This window comes from Acromyrmex echinatior, chromosome 5 (genome assembly GCF_024713525.1).
Source record: "Acromyrmex echinatior isolate Ae372 chromosome 5, ASM2471352v2, whole genome shotgun sequence".
Taxonomy (NCBI): Eukaryota; Metazoa; Arthropoda; class Insecta; order Hymenoptera; family Formicidae; genus Acromyrmex; species Acromyrmex echinatior.
The window spans coordinates 9,003,566-9,023,529 of NC_141856.1; the positions used below are offsets into that span (position 1 = coordinate 9,003,566).

General features: G+C 32.7%; 1 protein-coding gene and 1 long non-coding RNA gene across 5 annotated transcripts in view; one reads left to right on the plus strand and one right to left on the minus strand.

The window, feature by feature from the left end:
* LOC105143238 (protein couch potato) overlaps positions 1-19,964 on the minus strand; it is a 101,720-nt gene that overhangs the window by 73,515 nt on the left and 8,241 nt on the right. The window lies entirely within an intron of this gene.
* On the plus strand, positions 10,380-19,534 carry LOC147909778 (uncharacterized). The gene is made up of 2 exons (XR_015545144.1): positions 10,380-17,929; positions 18,883-19,534. It is a non-coding gene; the product is annotated as an uncharacterized LOC147909778 (long non-coding RNA).

The window sequence follows — 19,964 nt, forward strand, 5'->3', positions numbered from 1 at the left end:
TTTTTTACATAATTTTGGCAAACTTAATTCTTATTATATATTTCGCTCAAATTGGTATACGAGTAATCTCATGTATTTTAATGCAATGCAATTTACGATTCCAGTTTAGTGTGTCAGCGATTAATGCTTATCAATTTTATACGAAGCTTTTACGACGATGTTTCTCATTGCATGTTCCGTTTGTACATACAGTTTATAAGCGCGGTCGAAGAACGAGATTCTGAATGGACTAATTGTGCATAGACATAGAAATATCTGATTAGATATTATTAACCAGCGAGTAAATTCCCTTAACCCGTTGCGCGAATTATAGGATTCATAGCGACGTTACTGTTCGGCGTAACCTCGACATCAAGCATAATTACCGACGCAGTGGGTAATTAATCACCCACTGATCTACTATCGGAAACGCCATTGCGGAAATCATTGGATCTTGTAGGATTTTCTCCGCACGAATTTTCGATACTTATTACTCCTCTTCGGCATCAACTATCTCGATAATCATCGCGTGCATTTCCCCAAGAAAGAACAGTAAAAAAATTGCAAAAATAAAAGTTATCAGAACTCTTACCCATTCTAATTATATTATTTATCCCTCTCATTTTTATAAAATGTGAAGATCCAGCACAAATAAATTATCCTCACTTTTTTACTGTCAAATAATATGAAATATTAATTAATATAAAATATGTTCACTCGTTTATTTGTCTCCAACTTCCAACCGTTACAATTGTATGTACTAATTCATACTAACATTAAAATTAACGCCACTTTATTAAATTTATCCCCTACAAAATATTTCGCGGAACAGAAAAGTTATGCCAGCTCCATAGGAAAACCGTAAGCGTATCCTAGTATTTTTAAAGCAACACTGCGCGTACGTTGATGAAATAAAATTTAAATACTCTGGAAAAGAGCTCGCGCGTGTTTGCTCACGCGTCTCGTGCACGTTCTAGCAATTTAGCGACAGACAGTTCACCGTGACGGTGAAACATTTTATAGTCGAATTTTACCACCGCTGCACTGCAGACGCTGTAGACATTCTCCGTTCGTGGGGTATCGATATCGAAACCGGAATTTTCGCCGCTGCAATGCGTCCTCAAATTACAAGACACCGTTAAACCGCCTATTGATTTCCAAACAAATAGCTGGACGTAAAAGCATGTCTCATGTTTGAAGGAAATCTTCGCGGTTGTAAGAAAGCAAGCGGTTGAATTTTCCTGTCTGACGATGCAATTTGATCCTTACATTTATTTTTCATCCATTGTATTTTATGCCCTCCATATATTTTTCTCCTGTTATGACCATTACATGTGATTATCGAATCAATATTTGATATGATTAATGTCTTTTTATCATCGATCCTTTTTCATGGATGTCCAGTACTTTTATTTTCATTCTTCTTACATTTTTGTATTGCTATTTTCTCTCTTGTATTCTTTTCGCATTCTAGTTTTCTTCTTATTTTTTTCAATTGAGTCAAAAAATACATTATTTTGATATTACGATGATACGTACATTTATTATTCTCTTTGTTGGATTTTCAGTTTTATATTTGTCTCTATTTACTTTTTTTTTTAATTTAAATTAAGGATACGAAACGTATCCTTATTGCTAATGATTTAATCATACTCAACCAGTTATTGAATTTTTCATATTAACAGAGCATGAATTTTCTTTAAAATAAAAAAAGATACTCGTCTTCCAAATATATCTTCATGTCCTCTATGATTTTCTGTAAGCATCACCCATCAATTTTTTAATTACAATTAATTTGCAGATTTTTCATATCCGAATATAGAAAATATATATTTTGTAAACCTATAATCTACTATATAATCATAAGCTGAAATTATACATATGCAGAAGAAGTTATCATCAACAGCCTTGTCATTCTGAAAGACGATAAAGTAACTGATCGAATTTGACAAGCGCAATAATATATGTCCGACATGGTGTTGTAGAAATTTCCGTACGAGTCTTTCGTTCGGCTCATCGCAACGCGTGTCACTGATCAGCTGACTGCAGTCGTATTATCACACGTTGATCGTAAAATCTGACGTAATTATCGGTGTTGTGACGCAATATTCTCATGTCAATTCTGGTGTGCAACCGTAAAAATGCACGTAAATGTCGGCGTTAAAGTCAATGCGCGAATAATATTGCAAAGTGGGTAAATTAAAGGGCTGTAATGACATTTCCGTGTTAATACTTGTTCGTAACAATACTGTTTCAACAAGAAACGCAAAGCGTATGCATTTCAACGTATACGTGGTTTAATGTGTCGTAGCTACATGTGACAAGAATATTCCACTAAGTTGGAAGTTAAATTACATACGCATATTCATGCACTGTTGGCAACGCAATGTAAGACTGCTTCTCACGGTGAAGTTAAGTGATAAGTAACTAAAATATTCTATAGTTATCGCAAAAAATAATTTTGTATAATATCAGAAAATTTATTTGTTAACTTTCCAAAATTTATCTTATAGATTTTACATGAATCTTAAAAAAGAATAACGTATCGTTTAATATCACGGCATTTATTATACGTTTTTTTTTAACATTAATTTTATTTAATTGTATACCGTTTAAAAAATTTGAAAAAAGAAATTTATCACTTTTTCATAAAACATTTCAAAAAGGATTTTGTCTTAAAATATAATCAGTATTGATCTGTTTAATGGCACATATCAAATGTTTATCTTATTTAACTTTTTTTTCTCATTTTTTTCTTACATATTTAACAATACGGATAATTATTGGGACTTCTCTCGTGAATCAAAGCCAATCTCATAAATCATGTCTATATAAATTATTGGGGAAAACAGCTGCAAGAAACAGTAATTTAACTTACTTGCAACAAGTTTTTCTGCGGGTCATATATTGTATATTCATATGTAAAATCGAGGTTTCTCCCCGTTGAAGAATTTGCATTTTTAATAAACGTGTGAGTCACCTTCAACAAAAATATCGGATACACTTAATAATTATACTTAATTAGTGGTAGCTAATATGTAGTTGCTTTAATCTACATATATCGTGAAAATAATTAACTCTACATTTAAAACAAAAAGTCTTTATCAAGACTCAAAAATATGCAAAAATTCGTCTATCAGATTTTGTTATGCGTTACAATAAAAATACTGATAAACAGAATGCTAGTTAATTGTCGTGTTTATTGCAACGCAATATATCTGTACATTATTATATACATATACATATTACAGACTATATTAATGATTATATCGCATCTAAAATATACAAAGTTAGAATACATGTGTATATTATGGCAACACAAGATATTTCACGGATAAGATACTACTGGAAACAAGTAGTATCACGAGATGACCCTACAGGTCGACAGTGGCACGATAATTAATCGGACTGCCGCGACAAGCTTTTCGTCTCTGATTCTCTCATTGTCCCGTGTTCCACACCGCATCCTCCTCAAGAGCTGCCTGGATTATAATAGGGATTTTAATTGCACAAAGGGAATCATTAGAATAAATCCGGTTTCCGGAAAAACGTCGTGCTCCAGAAAGATCAACGACGTTTTAACTGCCGGCTTCCCGACAGTGGTGCAATTAAACGACAAATTCGTCGGATCGAATTTCAGAAATTTACTGTTTTCTTCTTTTTTAATTAAGCTGAAGCATACTTATGAAATAGGTATTTTGCAACCCGAGAAATAGGATTATTCGTAATGAAATAAGGTTTGTTTGAAAGCAAATGCTTTCGCATTTGCAACAAAGTTGTATAATCTTTATTGTTTTTAGTATAGCTATTAAAATTAAAAAAATATATATGTATATGTAAATAATAATAATATATTAAATAATTTATCAAAAATATTATATTTAAAAAGTATCCGCGGTTTTTTCATTCAAAAATTGAACAAAAAACCGCGGATACTTTTTAAATGACCTAATAAATCTCACTAAATCTGCGCACATTTCTATTGTTAAAATAGTGCAATTATATTTCTTTTAAAAGTATAAATCAATTTATCATAATTTATTAGTGTAAACGAATTATATTACACAGCTAAAAAATGAAACAGTAATTTATCTATTAGATTATTGAATTAATAATTACATGACAAATTTTTTAATATTCAATCTTTTAATATTCTTCTCTTATTATTTATTTCAATTAAATTTTTCACATAAAGTGGATACAAGTAATTTACAGCATGCACAATTGACACTTATGAAACAAGTATATAATGAATTTTTTGATAAAAATTAATTTATTATTTCAATTTCATTTGTTATTGCATGTCTTTTTTTAATTTTAAAGTAACCATTTATTTAAAATTGGTCTGGTTTTTATTATTCATGCATTTAAAAATAATTGTCAATTTTAATTTATAAAGTAGAGCAATAGTAAACCGATCATATCAGTCCCAATCTGTCAAGTCCTAACCCGTTTCAAACCCCTTTTGTCCGAGCAAGAGAATCGACCTAGATCGATCATTGACGAGTGTGACTGTTATATCAGAACGTACTCACCTCTAGCAATGACGCACGACCTGTAAATGTCACAGGTAATGGTGGGACATAGGAAAGAAAAAGATTCTCGCGATATTTGCGTTTTATTTGGAGCCATCGGAGAGTTCACAAAAACCTGCGCAGCTAAATCGCGCGTCCTTAATAAATTTTTGAACAAAAAATGGATTTACAAAATCATGGAGTATCACTCACAATCAGTTGGTTTGTGTAGTTAATTTATAATTAAAAAATATCAGCTTTTGTTGCGTCAATGCCGCAGCTTGCAACAGTTTAATTTTTGCATTGATCTAATGAAAGTCATATAAAGCTCTCTTTTTAGGGTAATTAATTTTTTATACAATAAAAAAAGCACGAGCGCATCATAATAATTTAGCCACTAAGTAAATTGCACCAATCTCCAGAATAAAAAAAAAATGTTATACATTATTTGAAAATAATGAGGTCAATTTCTCCTTTTCGTATAATATAAATATGAAGGTAATCAGCATATTATCTGCACTATATAAATATAACAACGGGTTGACGAGATTGCGTAGCTCCATAAAGAAAAGAGAAAAAAATGAAAACACTGTCGAGGATACTATGAGTGTAATCTGTTTAAACGAATATTAGAGTTTTACAAGCACTTATCGTGCGTTTCACCACAAAAGTCGGAAAATGGAAGGGTAATTACGAAAGTTAACTTCGCCAACTGAAAGTCGAGGATTGCTTCTGGTTAACTACTAATTTATTTGCCGGAATCCGCTCCCGTTTCTCTCTATTTTCTCTTTTAAGAAATTAGACGCATGTTACGCTCAAGTCCGATTTAACTGTTGCAAAAGTAGCACGACATAAAACAGTGTTATCTTCTTGTAAAATTAGAGCACATAATCAGTAGTTGGACCATGTCAGAAATGTCATTTATATTTATTCATAGAAATCCACATTTATCAATGCGTAATTATTACGAAATCACTGAATATCACAAACACGTGGCAACTTATCTCTTATTTCCGACAATCTCACGCAAAACGTGCTCTAACGCATGTACATAATTAGATACTATAAAATTGAAGGAAACAGGTTTACAATAATTAGCTGTTTAGATTTCAATCGACATTCAATATTGACATTTTTTAAGTCTTGCAAGAAATGAACAGAAACAATAATTAAATATGTAATTATTGTATATCAAAGATGTTATTTGCAAAATGCAACGTCATGCGTTACGTAGCATGTGAAAACGAACGTGAGCGCGAAAATCCGATGCATCTAATACTACAACGCGCATCAAATTGCATTTTGTCATCGGTTAGATTTAATTGTCTCTTTAATTGAGTTTTCTGGTGAGAGAGTGTAGGCTCTTTAATTACGGGATATAATTCAGCTGCGCGTTTAACACAGTCACTTCAAATATCACTAACCGTAAACGCGCATTTACGAACGAGGCAATAGTCGCCGCCTACCATTATCATATGAATACTCTCTTCATCGCGGTTACGAAGGATGCTTACACCTGTACGATCTACATTCTGTGCGGCTTGTTCAGAAGACAAACGATGTGAAATAAAGATTGCAAAATAAACGCGTTTAAAGAAACCGCGAGAAACGTATTTAAAGTTACTTTTTTAAACGTAAAAAACTGCACAAAAATTATATAATTATAAATTAGAACTTTATATAATTATAAATTAAATTGCACCGAGCGCTTTCTCTATTTACTTTATAAAATATATTATTAAATAATGATAAATAAAAAAATTCTACAAAAAACAAAAATTATTTGCTTATCATATTGCTTATATAAGCATAGATATACATACAGCACAAAATGGTTTCAGCAATATGTCGCCATTGTCTATTATTTATCATTTAATCGTTACAATGTTTATATGATATAAAAATTATTTCTTAAGAAAGTACTATATATATAAAACTAATATTTGTTTATCATCTTTTATAGATCACATAAAATAAAATAAAATTAGATTTATTATTCTAATTAGTGCTAAACTTGATGCGCTTATCATTACAATTAATTAATCTGCTTTTTATTTATATGAAAATTATTATTATATAACATTATTAAAAAGTCTCACATATGTAAAAGTGCTTTCCTATCATCCTGCTTACAAATATACCACACTGACTTAATACCCGCATAAAAAAACGAAAAAAACAATGTATACTATCAGCCTATCAGCTCACTAAAGTTATCGCACACGCTAGGTGAGGTATCGTTTGTCAGTGGTTCTCAATTTATTAGGTTTTAGTAGTGAAGAATTGTTTGAACTTTATGTGAAAAGATCAAAGTTTCATGGACACAAAAATGTTGAAAGCATAGAAGTTTACAACTTCAAAGAAATAGAAGACTTAGTCATCAAATATCTGAAAGTTTGAAAGTTGAAAAATTCAACAAACGTTCGAAGCTTTGGAGTTCCAAGTTTCAGGAACTAAAAATTTCATAAGTTAAAGAATTAAAAGTTTAAAACATCAAAAGATTTCAAAATTCATCATTATATCAATTTAATCTGTCTAATCTATCAATTTAATGTGTCTAAATTTCAAAAAATCAATGCAGAAACGCAAAATGAAATTAATGTAAGAAAATCCGCGGAAATCATGGTTATATAACTTTTATACAATTTCGGTGACACAAGACCGCGTCGCGCCCGTAAAAATGTTGTCATAAATACAAGATGTCTCCTGCAGTAATAAATTCGTCCGCAGAAAATGAAAATACTACTGTCGTACGTAGGTATCGGCTCGGTTTACTATGTTATAAACGTAGGATCGTCCCAAGAGATGAATCGTGACTTGAGCGCATGTGGACACATTCTATATATCCGTTCTCTCTCTAAAATATATATACATATGCATGTGCATATTCAATAGTCCACTTGGGATCGCGACATTTGATTCTTTTACTGGCACTTTTGTATTATAAAGACGACATAACATTGCCATTAAAAAAAAAACGACTAAAGCAGATTTTATTTAAGGAACTTTGGAAATCACTATTATAATTCTAATATCTCTTCATTTGATTAATTAAACATCTAATAGTTTTCGTTAATACTGGTACAGTACAATAATTTTGAAGGATTTTCTAAAAGTAGTGAAAAACATATAATTATGATATGTCAATTGAAAGATCACAACTAGAAAAGATTAAAAGATATATAATTTAGATATGAAAGGTATACTTATAATACGATCAGGAGATTGTACATCAGCACTTTTACGAATTATTGCTGACAGCTGACAGCCAAAAACTAGCAAAATGTATTCAAGCTTGCCGGACAGGTGCAAGATGATCCACACACTGAACACCATTCTGAGCACAAAGTGACAAACCATTGATATTAGTCGGCTTGTCGGCAAACACATTTCGAAATCGCCATCGATATGCAAAATAAATTCCACCGGCAGGTAAATTTTGCACTGTTTCGAACTCTATTCATAGCAAGTGTCTATTGGCCGGCGCAGCGACACAGAGAAAGAGAGGTATGTCAGTTGTGACAATTATTCATCGCGGACTTGCAATCCATGCGCGCAACGGAATCGCTGCGGTCCGACTGCGTATCCGCGACAGATATATTCGGCGATGCCTGGTATATATGCCAAGAGAGATATAATATTACTTTAAATTATACGAGCGAGACATTATTTTAGATTAAACCGCACCCATTTGCCACACTCAGACCGACATACATAATTCTCAAGCGGCACCGTTTTGCTTGAATATTGTTTCCACGCGACTCACTTTTTGAATAAAAAATATTATAATTTTTTATTTAATAAAAATTATTCATATATCTATGATGAAACCTTGCGTACTTATGAGCTACAATTACACATAAGTATAGAAAATGCTAACATCACGAGGGATTGCATCGACTTGCAACAAAGAATAATGTTAATTCATGATGCGTCTCGTTATTGCATAAAGGATTTTTCTTTATACTGCACGCATGAGTGTTGCGTTCAAGTGAAACCACTCATGTGTACTTAGTATTCACATATACCAAATTACCGGTATTAATGAAAAGTGAACGCTTGCTTAAATGCGCGACATTGTCACTTGTTTAAAAAATGCACTTCCAAATGCGTTTCCGAACGGCAAAATGCACACGTCCATTCGTGTAATATCGAATTACACGCGTGTTTACAGAAACGATCCAACTAATAGCGGAATCATCAATAATTGATGAATAAATATTCTAACTCACTTTGCAATTTGACCTGAGTTGCAAAACTAACGACGCGCGTTTTGTGTGCGCGTGTAAGTTGAAATAAATATAAAAGATTAATATATATGCGCATAATAGTTTTCGAAATTTGTATGCATAATTATTAATATAAATTTTGTACATATTACAAAACTTTAGATTTTCTCTTTATAAAATTATTAAAAAATTACAGCAATAAAATGACTAGGTTTATGTAGACTATGAATAAATAATTTTAGCGCCATAAAATGTCATTAAGATTTACGAGTTACTATTATGTAAATATCTTGCCTTCATAATATTTTGACGTTCATTACTTTGCGTGTTTCTTAAATAAATTGTATGGTTATTGCGACTTCAGTTTATGACTTTCTGTTAACAGCTATGTTTGCTTGTATTGATTTTCTCCTCCTAATAAAAAAATTTCATATTTTTATGAAATAAATCATAAATAAATTTGTTTTAAACTTCAAAATTAATCAATTTTATATGGTCTCCTTCATTTTACTCCTTAAACTTCAACTTCAATGAAATGTAAAGTTTTCGTTTACATTTCCTACTTTCTCTAAAAAAAAATAAAATAAATAATTTTGCACGAAATAGATTATTGATATGATAATCGCACATATAAATTTTATTATTGTTACGGATTATTTCTAATAAAACGTTCCGACGGTTGCTTCACAAAGCGACGAATAAATATTACGACCAATAACCGTATGCTTTCCTTTGCTCGTGAAAGAAACACGAATGTCACTCGATTCTATGCCGTCATGCACGCATCTGACAGGTGCGAAACGCGGTCCATGCTTTCCATGGGTTTGATATTATTTCGAATAACGTCGTTGCACGAGAGCAAGAACGAGGAGAGAAAGAGAGAGAGAGAGAGAGAGAGAGAGAGAGAGAGAGAGAACAAGAAAAACTAAGAGAAACAGAGACAAACACGCGGAGAGAGAGGTTGAACGCTCGTGGCGTTTACGGTTTGCTGCTCCCGTCTCGTTCCTCTTCGCTGGCTAACCGTTATACAACATCCGCTCTGCCATAATGCTCTCCCGCTAGAGTCCTAGGTCCCATTGTTCATCGTTATACAATCATTCCCCGCGAGCAGTACGAAATTCAATACGTCCGCTGCGTACGCGCTACAATATTGCAAACTGAGAACCGACGGTCGAACGATCAACAACGACGAGAGAGGACCTCTCCGGTCATTCTACGATGAGAGAACAACTCAATTTATCGATACCACATAGAGAAATTACGCATACGAACGTTGCCGCTCATTAATGCTGCCGGCGGTCGCCTCTTGTTGCCGACAGCGGAGCTCAGTGGTGCTCAATGCATGCATAATGGAACATTTTTACGTATAAGAGATATTAATATAAATTGTTTTAATAAAATATTGGTTAAATAATATTAATTCATTTTAATAATATAATTCTCTCTATAATTGTTTGATCTTTAAACGAATATTTATATATTGTCTTAAACAGAATATGAACAGCTTACGCACGAATACATCGCAAAGATAAAATTATAACAAATATTGTCAGCGATTTAAAATATATTGCTATCTTTTTTATTGCTAATAGAAATTATTTATTGATTAAATTATAACCTGTGTATTTTAAAATGTATGTGTGTGTATATATATATATATATATATATATATATATATATATTCAGTCAACAATACACTTCTCATTTCATTTTGATAATAAATAAGATAAATAAATTAGATTTATAGATCACTTCTTTATCACGCATAAGAATTAGAATGAGACTCGCTGTAGGAAACAACGTTTCGCATGACTGTACGAAGTTACTTGTGTTTCGTGTTTATGCTCACGCAAGATGACTCTCAGTTTCCCCTCATGTAACGCGATCTAATAGTTGTACAGTCATTCGATAACAAAAAACCTTGTATTATTTACGACAGTGCGTGCATTAACGCCATCAACAAGCGCTACCAAACAGTCGTTATAACAATCCGTTTGTTTGTTTGCATATCATGAATCCAACGTGTTAGCGCGACCAATCACATAAATTAAATTCAACCACCCACTTGCGGAGAACTCGAACAATCACGAACTCGAAATTTTGACCACCATTCCCCCTCCGCAACCCCCTCATGCCCGATCGGTCCCGTTCCATAATGAAGTGGTTACACGTCTGTCTGACTAATAAATCGTTAGTCAATGTTGCCCCATTTTGTATACGATTGGGATTTACGGTTAGCTTGGCTATGCAGGCAATTAGATGATTGAATACGAGGCAGTGCATTCTAACTCGCTTTCGAGCAACATTGGTATGTCGAAATGTAATTTTGTGATAATAGCGAGACCATCAATATTGAGTAAAGCCTATCAATATTCACGGTACTGCTATCACAATAATTAAATAAAATTTATATTTCGTAATTCATATATTAAATAAAATGTACATTTTGTAGGCAAAAAATTTGTTGTCCTTAATACGTAAAAAATTATTTCAAGTCCAATATTAAAAGCCAAAATAACTAAAACAAAATAATCAACGTTATTCTCTTTTTAATTTGAAACTTAGAAATAATAGATTTTCTTTCTTTTTAAAGTAATATACATTTTACGAATTTTAATAGGGAAAAATGTTTAATAAGGACAGATAATAGCAAAGATTTCCGCGATTCAAATAAAAGACGAATGCAAAAGTTAACAGGAATGCACCTGATCCGCATTTCGACGACGATCGTCGGGCACGCGCAGATTTCCTCGACGATCGAATATCGATCCCGCATCGTCTCCTCGGGCAACCGCGATAGCAAATTCGGCCGAGAAAGTCTTTCCCGCCGCGTCGCTGTCGGTGAATAAGGAGGTCAGAACGAATCGACACGGGACAATGGGAATCTCTCGACGTTGACACTGCGACAACGAGATCACTCGCAAAAAGAAAAATGAGCTGTCCAGCTCGTTCCGCTCGTAGATTAATTATCGATATGTGCATCTGAACGAATTCATGAAAGCGTTCCGTAATTTACTTGGCGAAAGTTGACAAAAATACGTTTGCAACTAAATTGTAACAACTTGGAACAATTTGGAGTCTCATTGTGTTCGCTCACTACATCGTTGTGAAATTATGCATCGCATAATTGCATAACAATACGCTTCTTATAAAGATTAAAAATATCACGCTAATTTAAATTTGAAATAGTTTAAAATCGTGGGAAAATATTACGAAAACTTTCATGAAACTTCTTCATTTCTGTATTTTACAAATAAGCATCTGTCTGTTTTCTTATTGTTTCTTTTTAATTATACATATTTTAATTTTATTATACATAATAAGAACATGATTCATTAAATATTTAAAAAATTAAAATTGCAAATTATGCGATATATTCACACAAAAAATACTCAACAAGCATCTCTAAACAATACACTGAAAAAAACTAAATTTTAATAAATATTGGAATAATTTTACATAAATATTTATTAAACGTATATTTATTTAATACAAAAACTATTAATTTGATTTAATTATTATTTTTTGAATAAATATTAATTTACTGCAAACAAATGTTTATTTAGTATCATTCAAAGAAATATATATTAAAATTTAATACATTTTTTTTCCATTTTCCAATATCCATTTTCATGTTTTCCTTTATATCACATTCTGCGAAATCATCGTTATTACTAGGTGTTACTATAATTAGTAACGATCAATATATTAAGCTAATACATACTAACATACACTGCTTAATTAAGTCGTTCAATTAGTAGATTGTTTACGTATCAGAGAAACTGCTCGCAGATACTAATTTCTCTAGGCTAATTACTCGCTCAAACAGAATTCAAGAAAGATCAGATCAAGATATTCACCGACTGAGAGAGGAGAAGTAAACAGGGCGTGTGTTCTCACGGCGAATTTTCTACGGAAACGGCAGCTCATTTCGAACGCACGTCGTTGCAAGTGCAACTCCACGCGAGAATTGTAACCTCTTTACCGTAAAAGTGTAATAATGCCGGTTTACGTAATCACAACGATTGCAGTGCAGAACCGCGAATTTTCTTGCGAAACAAGTGGCTCTTCTAACGAAGAAAAGAAAAAGGCTAGCGAGTGGGTTGTTGCACTCGAACAAACTCCATTCCCGAATATCTAACATCACCGTAACTTACAGCAATCATTTCAAACCACTAGACTAAAGCATCTCTCGAACTTACGTTGGTTTAATATTCATATGAATATATATTCACGTTTCAGAGAATTCCAAGAAACTCTCTTTAAATTAAAAAACACACATTGCCGGAATTAAATAAAATGCTAAAATTTAAAAAAATGCGAAGGAATAAAAAGACTTCTTCAACTTTACCTTTAAACATTACTCATTTCATGATCTATTTATATTGAAAAAAATACTCTCTATTATTGTATTAACATTATTATTAACATTATTATTAACATTATTAACGTATTATTAACTGTACATTATACCCTTTGTATTAACTATGTATTGTGATCATTATATACAATTATTCCAATAAAACAAACGTAATACGACAAAATATCAAACATGATAAATGGATACATGTAAAACAATAGAGAAGACTTTTCAATAATAAAATCGGTATTTTTAACTTATAGGTCATCTTTTTCATTATTTAGTGACTATTATTTCAAATTCAAGTTCTAATCTAGATTTTATATCAATTTTACTATTTTAAAATTTATCTATTATGATCGTAGCGAGCATATTCTATATTCATCATGTACTCCACTGCCACATTTATTATACTCGAATACATCCTAGTTGAATACATCCTATATTTTGCTTAAATTTGTCTCGAGCAGATAGTTAAACGAGAGAAGATCGTTCAAAGCGAGATTAAACTTTCAGTCACGTTTATCGATTCACTCGCACCTTCATCGACGATTTCGTGAAAATCAAGACTTCTGTCGCTTAGCGACCGACGATCGTCAATCTCGCCAACCCCCGTATCGGATTCGTGGCAAATCGATTTAGCAAGGTTCCTTTACCATCGACACGTTCCAGCAAACAAATCCCATCGCCAGGAAGACGAGAGCGGTCAAGGAAAGAGAATTATTCTCCGATGTGCGATAACTTCCTCTCGACTCCTTTCCTCATAACTGCCAAACATCCAACTTCCGGTATTCGCTAAAAAAGTTTAAACATTGCCGATGACCACTGAAGCGAACAGACTTTTTACTTTTATTTCCCTCAACCGCGATGATCGATCGTTTAAGTTGCGCGCGCGGTAACAGCTGCTCGTAACGGTTTGAAGATTTCAGAATTTCCCGCTCGCAAGTGTTAAACACGGTGAATCGTCTGTAACCGCTAGCGCTTTTTTTAAGACGCGAGATAAATAAAAAATATTTCTACGTGTCACGCGTACTCCACTTCCTACAATAAAATAAATTCTATAATACAATGAAGCAGCAGTAGCAAGAAATCGCGAGAATTAACCTGTGCTCTACGAGTTACGATATTAAATTTATAAATAAACTTCTTCGAATACCAGAATATGTGAAAATAAAAATTCATGTACTTCATGTCAATATTAAGAATATTTTAATATTAAATATTTTAATATTAAATGAAAAATGACTAGATATAAAATGATTAGATTTAAAGAAATATTAATAGCAGTTTTTAATTTTATCAAAAGTTTTTGTTTTAGAAAATATCATCATTTTTACATAAATTATGTGCACATTTTCGCATAATCATACGCATAAATCATATGCATATTTTTTAACTTAATCGTTAAAATTTCAGTATATAGAAATATTCAGAATTATTTCTACGTAACTTTTTTTAAGATGATTACAATTATTAAATCTTTGAATTTTATGATAATCTTAGATTTTATATAATTTGTTACATATTTTAACTTGACTCTTAATATTCTTAACACGCGAGATTTTACACTATAATTAAAATTAAACGTAAAGAAATATTTTAATGAAAGCATATATAACGAATCATTTACATCTCGAAAATTTTATGCGTTTTGAAAAATGAGGAAAATTTTTTAAAACATTAACAAACAGGTCCAAAGACACACGGAAAATCTCACGTGAGAAGCGAGAGTCTCTTAACCACGTTTTTTTTTTGCAGTGCATCCACTTTCTGTATCAGTTTTCTCCCACGATAGTCGACCGAGAGATCGAGTTCTACTTTCTAACTACAGCGGCTACCGGCTTCCTAGTGTGAGCAACGTGATTCGACCGTGGAATTATCAAGAGTCGATAAACGAATCAGCTGCGCGTGGCATTGTGTTCAAAGTTTCCTCGTGACTTTTACAAATACGACGTGATACATAAAAAGCGGAAGAATCATGCAGATTACTTTGACTCAGCGTAATTAATACTATCAGAAATTAATTATTCAAATTATATAATTATATTCCTTCTTTAAATTCAATGCCATAAAAACACATCAGATAAAATTAAATCTCTTCAAATCTCAAAATTAAAAGAGCACAAAATTACACATTACCTAGTATATTACATGATCCAAATAAATCGATATAAAATATTCATTTTTTATAAGTTTATGAAGGCAAAATCATTTGTGCAGTGAAAGTGTTTTTTAATTAATTATGTCAGTATATGTAAACTATATAATAACTAGAGCAATGATAAGCCGCAAAAAATAAGAATAATTTTCCTATACTTATAACTTTCAACTCTCGTGATCCACATCATGCTTATCACGCTTCTCCTCCCTTTCCACCTGTATACTACAATTCCAACGATTTCTCCGTATAACTGCGTGCATTTATTCCGCTTTCATTCCCAACGAGATTTCGGTCCATCCGAATGCATTAGCGTGCAGCTTTGAGGATTCGAAGCCCAATTCCCCGTTTGCTTTCCGCGCAAAACAGACAGAAAGAAGAACGGAAACGAGAGCGAAAGAAATAGCAAGGGATGGCTTAGCCAGCCAGTACTCTTTATGCATGCACCTGCACGCATCGATGAAGGTTAACGCACAATGCAGACTCCACTTCGCCTCTAACAGGATAATGCTGTTGTACATATGTATACCCGAGCGCGATCGTTCGTTTGCTTAACGAATTTGAAATATCTTTGTGGAATTTTTTATGCGCCGCTGCTCTTTTGCAGCGTCTCGTTGGCGGGGTGGCATTTATGCGTGAATCTTGATAATTATGGCACTGGTATTATTACGCACTGAGTTGTAGTCGTGTACACCGCAAAATTTCAGTGAAATCGAAATCTATCGATTGATATAATAAGGACATGCACAGTAAACATGTATGTAGATATTGTACTTATATGTATTATATTTGTAACATACATTGCATAATTGAATTTTTGGATGAACACTATTCTTTCGAAAATTTATTGAGAAAATTTATTTAGAATAATTTAAATTGTTGAAATACCAAACGACCAATTAATATTAATATGTGAAGAAAAATATTTTTTTAGAAACCTTCTTATTATGCCTTACAATAAAAATTATTATATTACATAAAATGACAACTTCGAATTAAAAACGATAGCTAATAAAAATAAAATTAATTTTATTAGCTATCTTTATTTGGATCTAGTAACATATATTTTCACTAACTTGCAAAATTGTAATGTTCTAAATAATATTACTATCAAAACTGATTAAAGTGATTGTTATGCTATACGTACTCAAGTTACAATTCTGTTTGGAAGTTAATATCGCGTTATTGTAGACGTCAACTCTCGTAGGACATCGACGCTCGTATTAAAAGCCATAACCTGTTCGTGAATTTAATTTTCTCGATTAACGAGGAAAAGCATGAAAGCATTTCCTCGTTATAATCACGAACTCGTCGCACAGCGAACGCGTCGTCATTCAAATGAAAGACCGACTGAAATGTGAAATTTTCCGCGACAAAACAATGGTTCGAATAAATATTCGCTTATCATTTTTCCGTCTATCTGAATTCCGTGGTTTTGAAATAAACCCGAAAATCAATGGCATGATTTTAACAATTTCGAAAAGATTACAATACAATAATAACTTTTTCATAATTTATTAATTTTACAATAAATTTTCAATTTGTAAGATATATAATTATATTTACGGATAAATTTAAATTAATTTTAAAAATTTCAGATTTATATATATTTAATCGATTTTTCTTTAATAAAAGAAATTATGAAACAGAAGCGATCAAAAATACTTTCCAAGAATCAAGCTATAGAAATATTTAATAATGCAAATTAAAAATTTGTGGGAAATGATAAATGTTTCCTATAATATTTTGGTTAATAATAAGAGGAAAAATTAATTCTACAGTCAAAAATGAAATAAGTTAAAGACAGTTCTAGACTTCTATAAATATTTTATATAATTATAAAGAAAATAATTTCTCCTTTCATAAATAGAACAATAAAAGCTCTCTCATTAAGCTTGTTATAAGTAAAGTTATTTTAGAACAAATAAGACGCTATGTGTATAAATAACTGTGACATAAATAGTGTTAAAATGGACTTAAATGAAGTAATAAAATTAATGAGTAGAAAGGTTAACAAGTGGAAACTTATTTCACACACAACACGGTTAATTTACAAATTTCTTGAGCTACATAAATTTATAACTTTTCCTCTTGAAAGAAATAGCATTTTTGCCAAAACTTCACAGTGCAAAATGTGATTGCCTATGAGCATCTGCTCCATCGTAAACATTGTGAATCGATTGACCCTTCGAAGTAAAAAACGGACGGCAGGTTCGCTGGTTACGCTTCATTGGGGTCGCCACCCGGTACGTTCTGCGACCTAAGTCAAATCATTTACCCGTATATGTATGCTGCCCACGTATATACAATATACGCGTATATACGCACATATACACATACATCTTTGGCACCCACGTTACAGTCACGAGGCGTAATTCACCTCCCGCATGATGTGACATAGCGCGAAGCGTGCTGGCGGGCCCTCCTCGGTGGCCCTCTCGCACAGTCGCGGAAAAATCAATAGTGAACGTAGTATGGTGCGGCGTGGCGGCGTCACTCTTTCAGGTGGCCGCCTGCCTATGCCTGTGCTCATGCCTGTGCCTGTACGAGGAAGGAAGCCAGCCTAGCAGACGAGAGGGCAGGCGGGTGTGCAGGCGAGCGAGCGAGCAAGCGAACAAGCGAGCAAGCAACCGTCCGATCGAGCGCACCGGTGAAAACGAGTCACCTGCGAGGCATACACTCCGTCGTGGTAAGCACGCGATCGAATTCCCGCCTTCCACACCACGAGACGCGTATGTGCATGTGCGTGTGTATGTATTTGTATTTATATTATATGTATATGTATATATTTATGCACGTATATACGATGCTGCGCAACGACAGCTTTGCGCGGCATTATCATTTATCGAAGTAGCACCAGGACTGTATTCCTTCGAAATAATAAGAGTTTACCAAAATTATAATTTATAACTCGCCTAAAATTCATCTTTCACTTAAAGCTGCAGAGTTTTTATCCAATTAAATAGTTTTAGTTAAATTAGATCAATAATTCATTAGATAAATTATTTGATAAAAACTATTAGAAGTAATATTTAATTTAATTATATATATAATAAAATAATTTTCAAAATTTAATTTGCTTTCGAAAAAATTATTTTTAACTTGATAAATTTATATATTAATGAACGAAAATCTTTCAATGCTCCATCTTTTAATAAATTATAATTGATTAATATTTTTAATTGTTTTTTAATGATATGTAGATACTTGTTGACAAAGATACATAATCAATGTTACAAAATATTTTGACATGTCATTTTAATGCAATAATTTGTTATGTATGTATATGTAAAAAATCTTGCTGGACGTAAAAAATTTCAAATTTACTTTGAAAGCATTCGATAGCGTATGTTATGAAACATTAAAAGACCAAACATTTCAACGAACACAACGCGTAAAAATTTAATGTATCACATATACGCTTCTTCGTGAAACTCCGCTATTTCTACATTTGTATTTTTTCTTGAAAAGTTTTACGACATTCTTGAATATTCTTGACGTATGCCATTGCAATCAAGTGCGCAGTACATAATAATGATACAGCACAGAAACTTTGTTAAAGCGGTTTAAAAATTAAAGTTATGTATGTAAAAACAAAGTTTTCACAACTCTCACTGTAACTAACGTAATACTTCCCTACAGAATTTTCGATTTGAAATCCATACATCGTAAATTGAAGATACGATTTGTTTCTACTCTATGAACAGTTGTGTCGTACAACTGTTTCAACTTCGAACAGTTGCATCATACCAGCTGCCAGCTCTACAAAGAATACGTTAGCAATCGCGAAAAATTGCGCAAGATTATATAGTTACGGTTGATCACGAAGAACAAAGGATCCTGATGAATGCACGTTATATACCGCGCGAGCATAATGGATAGTACAATTACATATAATTGCTAACCTCGCGTGTCTCTGTTTCGTAATCGATTTTGCATTTTGCCTCTCGATATACAATTATACACATTAATCCCAATTAATTCCTAAATATCTCTATTAATTACTCATCTGAGGATATCTGTTACCTCCGCTGTAATAACATAATGAATCATTACTGAGAATATCGTAATGCAAAGTAGAGAAGTGCCACTTCTAATAATTTTCTATGCGTCAATGATCATTATTTTTCTATCGCTTGAGCGAAAACTCGACTAATCAATTCATAAATACGTCGTGGACTATGATTAAAACCGTGTTATCAAGAAGAATATTTTAACGTGTATCTGTATTCGGTTTTTGTGAATTACTGTCTACCTTAATAATGTAATTATTTATAAACGGAATGCATTTCTAGACTCTGTTTAATTATTACATTTGCTATGCCTAGCATTGGACCATTTCGAGCATGCATGATGTATCGAGCTTGCATCGAGTGCATCATTAATGAGCGGCATTCTACACGCGGCGGAGGTACGCGCGTGTCAGCAGCCTGCGCGAGTACTCCGCTACGCGCTTGCGCGCGCTATGACGCGCGAGGGTTGGAACTTGAACGAGTAAGGGAGACAAACGTGTATATACAAACGCGAGCAAGGGGGATGGAGAACCAACCAATATGGCGATAATATAGAAGTGCGAGGGAGAAAGAACGGAAGAAGGAGAAAGGGTAATGAGGGGAGAGACCAGTCTAACTTTTCGATGAAAGAAAAGAAAAGAAGGCGATATCTGATATTCAAGTATTCCCCTTAATGAAACGAACGAAAAGAAAGGGGTAGGTTTTGTAAGA